Source organism: Macaca fascicularis, chromosome 4 (genome assembly GCF_037993035.2).
Source record: "Macaca fascicularis isolate 582-1 chromosome 4, T2T-MFA8v1.1".
NCBI classification, from domain to species: Eukaryota; Metazoa; Chordata; class Mammalia; order Primates; family Cercopithecidae; genus Macaca; species Macaca fascicularis.
In genome coordinates, this window is record NC_088378.1 from 136,146,792 (window position 1) to 136,155,035 (window position 8,244).

Sequence of the window (8,244 nt, forward strand, 5' to 3'; positions counted from 1 at the left end):
GGTGCCCTCAGGCAAGGGAGGGAGATGAAGTGGAATGGGGCAGGGGTGAGAGGGGAGAGGAGTGGAGGTAAGGGCCAAGTGGAGTCTGGAGCCCGGTGAAGGGGAAGAGGACTGGGAGGGTGATGAGGAAGATACCCTTGGTTCCCTTGGGCTGGAGATTGGGCTTTGGTGGCTGAGTCACAGGGCTGGGGCCTGCAGGGGCTCCGCCACCCTGCCCTGCCCTGCGGGTGGAGGAAGAGGGAGGGAATAGTTCAGGCAGGAGTAAAGACTTGCCTGATGGCTAGAACCAGATAATAACAGCACCCGATCTTGGAGATGCAAGAAGATCCTCTCCTCCCACTCCCCCTGCCCGGTCCCTGTCCCCTCTCCTCTTCTTGCTTCACAACCTCCTCCTCCCCAGCTCTTAAATATGGTCCTGGGCCCTTGCCCCAGGCCGCCGCAGGCCACTTCTGGAATCTCCCCAGTCCTCCTCCACCCTCCTGCCCTTGTTCCCTGACCCTTGAACTCACCTCTCCAGATGGCGTCCTCGAGGTGGAGAGGTGAGGAGGGAGCGCTTCTGCTCGGAGGCAATGCCATCCAGGTGCAGACAGACATGGACACACCTGCAGGGGAGAAAGGGTAATCACTGGCCGGCCCTGAGACCCACGCAGGAGCAAGCAACAACATCCGGAGGACACTGGAACTGAACAACCATCAATAAGAGCGCAAGGGTCAGCGCCCGGAAGAGAAATGACAGGACGCCACCAGAGAAGGCGGAACAAGACCTCAGATGGACAGCCCTGAGGAAATTCCACCTGTCAGGAGAGGCGTGTGGTTTGCAGACGAGCTGAAAGGCATCAGTGTTTGAGAACAGGGCTGGGAAACAACACAGAAGAGCTGCCCGCCTGCCAGCCAACCAGAGTGCGGTGGTTTTGGATTTGGAATCCCTGGTTTTCGTGGAGCACCTTGGGAGCCTCTAATGAGAATTGGCACATTTGGCCATTTTCTTCTGGGGACCTTTCTTTCCCATAAAGAGTAAAAGATCTGAAGTGATTCAACATCAGGCTCTGCAGAAATGTTTTAAAAAGTTAAGTAAAAGATGTCATTTTATTAACAGAAGAGCAAAAGTTATGATATATTTTGAAGAAATCAAGCTACAGAGGGAGAATTTATTGAAGAGGTCGTTTTACCTACAATCAGAAGGATATGAAGCAAACATGAGAGAAAATCTGCCCCTGATTTGGGGGAATCGAGGAAGAAAAGAATGTAAAGAAGACATGGGTCACTGGCTCAGGCCTGTAATCCCAGCACTTTGGGAGGCCAAGGCGAGTGGATCACCTGAGGTCAGGAGTTCGAGACCAGCCTGGCCAACATGGCAAAATCCTGTCTCTACTAAAAATACAAAAATTAGCTGGGCCTTCTGGCACACACCTGTATGAGGCATGAGAATTTCTTGAACCAGGGAGATGGAAGCTGCAGTGAGCCAAGATTGTGCCACTGCACTCTAGCCTGGGTGACAGAGTGAAACCCTGTCTCAAAAAAAAAAAAAAAAAAAAAACATGGAAAGCCAGTACTTCATGAAAAGATTATAATAAGGAATTTAGTAAAGCTTTAGGAAGGAAAAGAGAAACCCTTAATGAACCCCAAAGCCAAGCAGAGAGAAGATTAAGTCTGAACACCGTAAAATTGAAGAGAACAAAACATACCGGACTTAAGAGCACGGAACAGTTACTACAGGAAGTGAAAGATGAGTGAGCGACATTCTAAGCCTTCGTACTTCTCCAGAAGCCTTTATGCAGGAGTTCTCGCTGCCTGTGCATTGAAGTCACCTGGCGCGGCTTGAGAAAACACTGATGCTGGGCCCCGCCCCCAGAGTTCCTTGGCTAAGTGGTCTGAGGTGCACTTGATCACTGGGATTTTAAAAGCTCTCCAGGTGATTCTAACAGGCAGCCAGGATGAAGCTGGAAGAAAGAAAGTGGAGAGGGAGGAAAAAAAGAATCACTCAAGAACAAAATACTGGCTAAGAAATGTTGTACTTAAACTGGCCAGGTGCAGTGGCTGACACCTGTAATCCCAGCGCTTTGGGAAGCCGAGACGGGAGGATTGCTTGAGGCCAGGTGTTCAAGACCAGCCTGGTCAATATAACAAGATCCCATCTCTATACAAAAATTAAAAATGGCCCAGCGCAGTGGCTCATGCCTGTAATCCCAGCACTTTGGGAGGCAAAGGCGGGTAGATCACTTGAGCTCAGGGGTTTAAGACCAGCCTGGCCAACATGGTGAAACCCCATCTCTACTAAGAATATAAAAATTAGCCAGGCATGGTGGTGGGCACCTGTAACCCCAGCTACTGGGGAGGCTGAGGCAGGAGAATCACTTGAACCCGGGAGGCGGAGGTTGCAGTGAGCCGAGATCATGCCACTGCACTCCAGCCTGGGCAACAGAACAAGACTCCGTCTCAAAATAATAATAATAATAACAACAACAACAAATGTACTTGAACTGAAAAAACTCAAATGTCCAACAACAGGAGAATGGATAACCAAACTGAGATATATCGCCCCAGTAGAATACCACTCAGCAATACAAAATGCTCCTATATAGAAAACAAGGATAAATCTTTAAAAACATTATGCTGGCTGGGTGTGGTGACTCACACCTGTAATCCCAGCACTTTGGGAGGCTGAGGCGGGTGGATCACCTGAGGTCAGGAGTTCGTAGACCAGCCTGGCCAACATGGTGAAACCCCATCTCTACTAAAAATACAAAAATTAGCCGGGCGTGGTGGCGGGTGCCTGTAATCCCAGCTACTCGAGAGGCTAAGGCAGGAGAATCACTTGAACCCAAAAGGTGGAGGTTGCAGTGAGCCGAGATTTTGCCACTGCACTCCAGCCTGGGAGCCACAGTGAGACTCTGTCTCAAAAAATAAATAAATAATTTAAAAATAAAAATAAAAAAAAGAACACTGTACTTGAAAAAGAGTCCATTTCAAATGCAAACTGAGTGGTGAGGTGTGAGCTGGACAAGAGCAGGCATCACACACAAAGCATCTGGCCACGGTGGCAGTGGAGAAGGAGTATAGAACCTTGCCACAGAGACCCTTAAATACTGAGTCAGCAGAGGAGGGGCTCTGCACGAGGCACCGACTCAAGAGAGAATGAGTAAGAGGACAGAGTGGAGCAGGCAGAAGTTCTTAGCTGCAGAGGAAGCAAAAAACTGAGCAAAGTGTTCCAGAACAGGAAGGAAAATTACAGAAGGGACAGAGAGAGAGATAAGTCTAATGGAACTGATTGTTCTTCATGATCAGTGAGTCCATGACAATACATGTGTTGCTGTTGCTACCAAAACAACACTTGTTGGACAGAAGCAGCAAGCTGCCAGCCTGGGACAGAAATTAATGTAAGTAAAACCAAAGATGGCGATGCTTCTAACACCAGCGACTGTAAAACCAATTCCAGAAAGACAAGATTATGAAATCCTACTATATTTCAAGAAAACTCTATCTACAAAAACAGATGGCAGATTTTTGCAAGACAGGCCAAGATGGCTGACTGTATTCCAGTCAAAAGGGACAGGAAAGAAGAGATGGGCCAGCACAACTTAAAGCCGCACACATTAGGCCGGGCGCGGTGGCTCACACCCATAATTCCAGCACTTTGGGAGTCCGAAGCAGGTGGATCACCTGAGGTCGGGAGTTCGAGCAGCCTGGCCAACATGGTGAAACCCTGTCTCTACTAAAAATACAAAAAGTTAGCCAGGTGTGGTGGTGGGCGCCTATAATCCCAGCTATTCAGGAGGCTGAGGCAGGAGAATCACTTGAACCCAGGAGGCGGAAGTTGCAGTGAGCCGAGATCATGCCACTGTACTCCAGCCTGGGCAACAAAGTGAGACATGGCCTCAAAAAAAAACAAAAAAAACAAAAAAAAAAACAGTTGCACACATTACTTTCATTCATAATCATTGGCCAAAACTTAACCCTTTGGCCAGGGTTAAGTTGAAACTGGAGGTATGGTCTATACTATGACGAGCCATGTGTCTATAAAAAAATCAGGCATCTGTCACAAAAAAAAAAAAAAAAAAAAAATTAAAGCTAATAAAAAAGTTAGCAAAGTTGCAGGCTACAAGATAAATATACAAAAATTGGCTTTATTTTACCTGGGCATGGTGGTTTATGCCAGTAGTCCCATCTACCAGGCAGGCTGACGCAAGATAATTGCTTGAACCCAGGAGTTTGAGGCCATCCTGGGCAACATAGCAAGATTATGTCTCTTAAAAAGAAACAAAGGTTGTATGTTTATATATTAGCAATGGACAATACAAATGAAAATAAAATTTTAAGGACAATTTCATTCATTATAGCATCAAAAAGATAAGATACTTAGGAGTAAGTTTAACGAAAGAAGTGCAAGACAGGTGCACTGAAAATTACAAGCATTATCCAAAAAATTACAGAAGACCTAAATAAACAGAAAGACAAATAAATGAATAAAAAGACCTAAATAAATGGAAAAATTTTGTGTTCATGAATTGAAAGACTTAATATTGTTAAGATGTCAGTACTCCCCAAATCACTCTACAACTCAACGTAATCATTATCAGAATTCCAACTGCTTTTTTGTATGTGTGAAAATGGACAAGCTGATTCTAAAATCCATGTGGAGGCCTGGTGCAGTGGCTCATGCCTGTAATCCCAACACTTTGGGAGGCCGAAGCAGGCAGATCACTTGCGGTTAGGAGTTTGAGATCAGCCTGGCCAACATGATGAAACCCTGTCTCTACTAAAAATACAAAAATTAGTTGGGCGTGGTGGCGCATGCCTATAATCTCAGCTACTCAGAAGGCTGAGGCATGAGAATCCCTTGAACCCTGGAGGCAGATGTTGTAGTGAGCTAAGAACGTGCCACTGCACTCCAGCCTAGACAACAGAGCAAGACTCTGTCGCAAAAAAAAATAAAATAAAATAAAATAAAATTTATATGGAAATCCAAGAGACCCTGAATAGCCAAAATCTTCATGAAAAAGAACGAAGTTGGAAGACTCATACTTCTGCTTTCTAAATTTACTACAAAGCTCCAATAATCAAAACTGTGTGGTACTGACATAAGGATAAACATATAGATCAAATAGAACTGAATCCAGAAATAAACCTATATATCTATGGTCAACTGATTTTTGACAAGGGCACCAAGACCATTCAATGGGGAAAACAGTCTTCAACTAACAGTGCTAGGATAACTGGATATCCGTGTGCCAAAAGAATGAAGTTGGGCCCCTACCTCATACAAAAGTTAGGTCAAAATGAGTCAAAGACCTAGACGTGAGAACCAAAACTATGAACTTATTAGAAGAAAACATAGGAGTAAATCTTCATGACATTGGAGTAGCCAATAAAACAAAATTCTATGGATAGAATCTCACCTGGAGCATAGGAATCCGGCAAGAGTGGATGCAGCTGAAGAAGGAAACTGGCTAGCTGGAAGCTAGGAAGAGGGAGAGTTACTTTCAACTGTATATTCTTTTATTTTGAATGTTGTACCATTTGCATATAATGCTGATTCAAAAACTACAATTTAAATTAAAAGAAAGAAAAAAACAGATGGCAGGCCAAATTTGGCCCTAGGGCTATAGTTTGCTGAGTCCTGCTCTAAGCCAAAGTGGCTCCTTTGGCCCACCACTGAAATCAGCAGAACACTCTACCCCTAATCATGATGAATCTGTAGTTCTAGAATGTTGTGTTAATTAGGACAGGCCAGCTTTATCTCCACCATCTGACTTGCTCAGGCCTTACTAAGGAATCTAAAGTCCTTGCCACTACCTGCTCATCCGGTCCAAAGAAAACAGTATCATTCATGCAATGATGTTCTGTGAGATAGTAAAATGATTAAAACCTCTGCAGACTACATTATGAGTGAACAAGAGGGTTATCAACCTTGAGGCAAGACCGCGAAAGTATGCTGTTGGCCCTATCAGATTAAATTAAACGGCTTTTGTTAATTTTTGCAAATTGTTATTGAGAAAAAAATCATTTGCCAGATCAAGAGTGGTTTATCAGGGGACCAGCGAATATGCTGATTTGTTCCAAAAAGATATCACATCTGGTAGAGAAGCTATAGTTGGAGTCACTATCTGATTATGTTTACAATAAATTACAGTAATTCTCGAAAAGCCTTCTGCCTTCTGCACAAACCAAACAAGTGAGATAAATGAGGGCATGAGGCCGGGTGTGAGGCCAGGTGTGGTGGGTCTTTATCCCAGCACTTCAGGAGACTAAGATGGGAGACTCACAAGTCCAGGAGTTCGAGACCAGCCTGGGCAACATAGCAAGAACCCTGTTTGTACACATGTACAAAAATTAGCTGACATGGTGACATGCACTGGTAATCCCAGTATTCAAGAGGCTGAGGTGGGAGGGTGGCTTGAGCCTACAAGTTCAAGGCTTCAGTGAGCTATGATCATGCCAGTGCACTCCAACTTGGGCAGCAGGGTGAGACCCCGTCTCAAAAAACAAAAATGAGGGACTGACAGGTAGCCTTGTCCCGGAAGTTTCCCCAGCTGGCAGCATTCCTTTTAGTTTACCATCCAGAGACAGAGAGAAAACTCTTGCCTCCTTTCTTGTGATCCTTCATACCACAATAGCCTTTATTCAATGGTTCTGAGAGCCAACATCAGGATTCAGGGATTCAGGTTTCAGGTTGGTTTGTTTGTATGTTTTCTTTTCTTTTCTTTTCTTTTTTTTTTTTGAGATGAAGTTTTACTCTGTGGCCCAGGCTGGAGTGCATGGCATGATTTCGGCTCACTGCAACCTCCACCTCCCGGGTTCAAGCGATTCTCCTGCCTCAGCCTCCAGAGTAGCTGGGATTACAGGTGCGCGCCCCTGCACCTGGCTAAGTTTTTGTATTTTTAGCAGAGACGGGGTTTTACCATGTTGGCCAGGCTGGTCTTGAACTTCCAACCTCAGGTAATCCACCCGCCTCAGCCTCCCAAAGTGCTAGGATCACAGGCGTGAGACACCACACCCGGCTGTTTGTTTGTTTTCTGAGATGGAGTCTTACTCTGTCACCCAGGCTAAAGTGCAGTGGTGTCATCTCGGCTCACTGCAACTTCCACCTCTCAGGTTCAAGTGATTCTCCTGCCTCAGTCTCCCAAGTAGCTGGGGTTATAGGCGCCCACCACCACACCCAGCTGTTTTTTTTTGTTTTTGTTTTTGTTTTTGCTTTTTTTGGTATTTTTAGTAGAGACAGGATTTTGCCATGTTGGCCAGGCTGGTCTCGAACTCCTAACCTCAGGTGATCCACCTGCCTCAGCCTCCCAAAGTGCTAGGATTATGGTGTGAGCCACTGTGCCCAGCCCAGTGTGAAGATCCAATTGCCACTTGCCAAGTACCCATTCGAGAACTAAGGAAATAACCACAGAATGGGTCTGTGGTCCTACTTGACTCTCTGTGCTTTTGACTTTAGCCAAAATTGCATTTATCATCTGAGCCCTATATGCCCCTACTAGTTTGTATAGTTTCCAGAAATCAATGACAACTCTAAGCCAGAATCTAGTCATCTCCAAAAAGTCTGAGAATGTTCCTTTTCCCAGGATACAGTTACCCTAGTAAGTGACTGCGGGGTCCTTTAAGGAAGGCTTTGGAGAAGATTTATAGTACATGCACATGAAATTTTGCAAGATTTTATCTCAAAGGGACCCTGATGATTCAGTTCGGGGGCTCTGGGCCCATGAGCTGCCTTAGGTCCAAAAACTGGGTGAGAGGCTGTGACTATTATTCTGAAACAAAGTCAGATTGCTGGCTACCAGACTTGGGATTTTTCTGTTCTATAGATCAAGTGATATTTTAGTAGGTTGCCCATCTATTTTATTCCTAGGGACACCAGGATTAATTAGCCACCATCAAATCTGTACAGGTCAAACCATCCTGATTACCATTCTCCAATGTCCAATATGTCTGTCCCTGGGGACTAAATGTGGACACTTGACCTTTGCTACTTCAGAACTCCAGCTTTCCTATAGAAATATGGTAGCCCATCTCAATGGTGGGTCTCCCAAATTACACCTGGCCAGCACAGGGCTTTTTTTTTTCTTTTGAGATGGAGTCTCACTCTGTTGCCCAGACTGGAATGCAGTGGCTCAATCTTGGCTCACTGCAACCTCCACCTCCTGGGTTCAAGTGATTCTCCTGCTTCAGCCTCCCACACGGCTGGGATTACAGGTGCCTGCCACCACACCCCACTAATTGTTGTATGTTTTTAGTAGAGACGGGGTT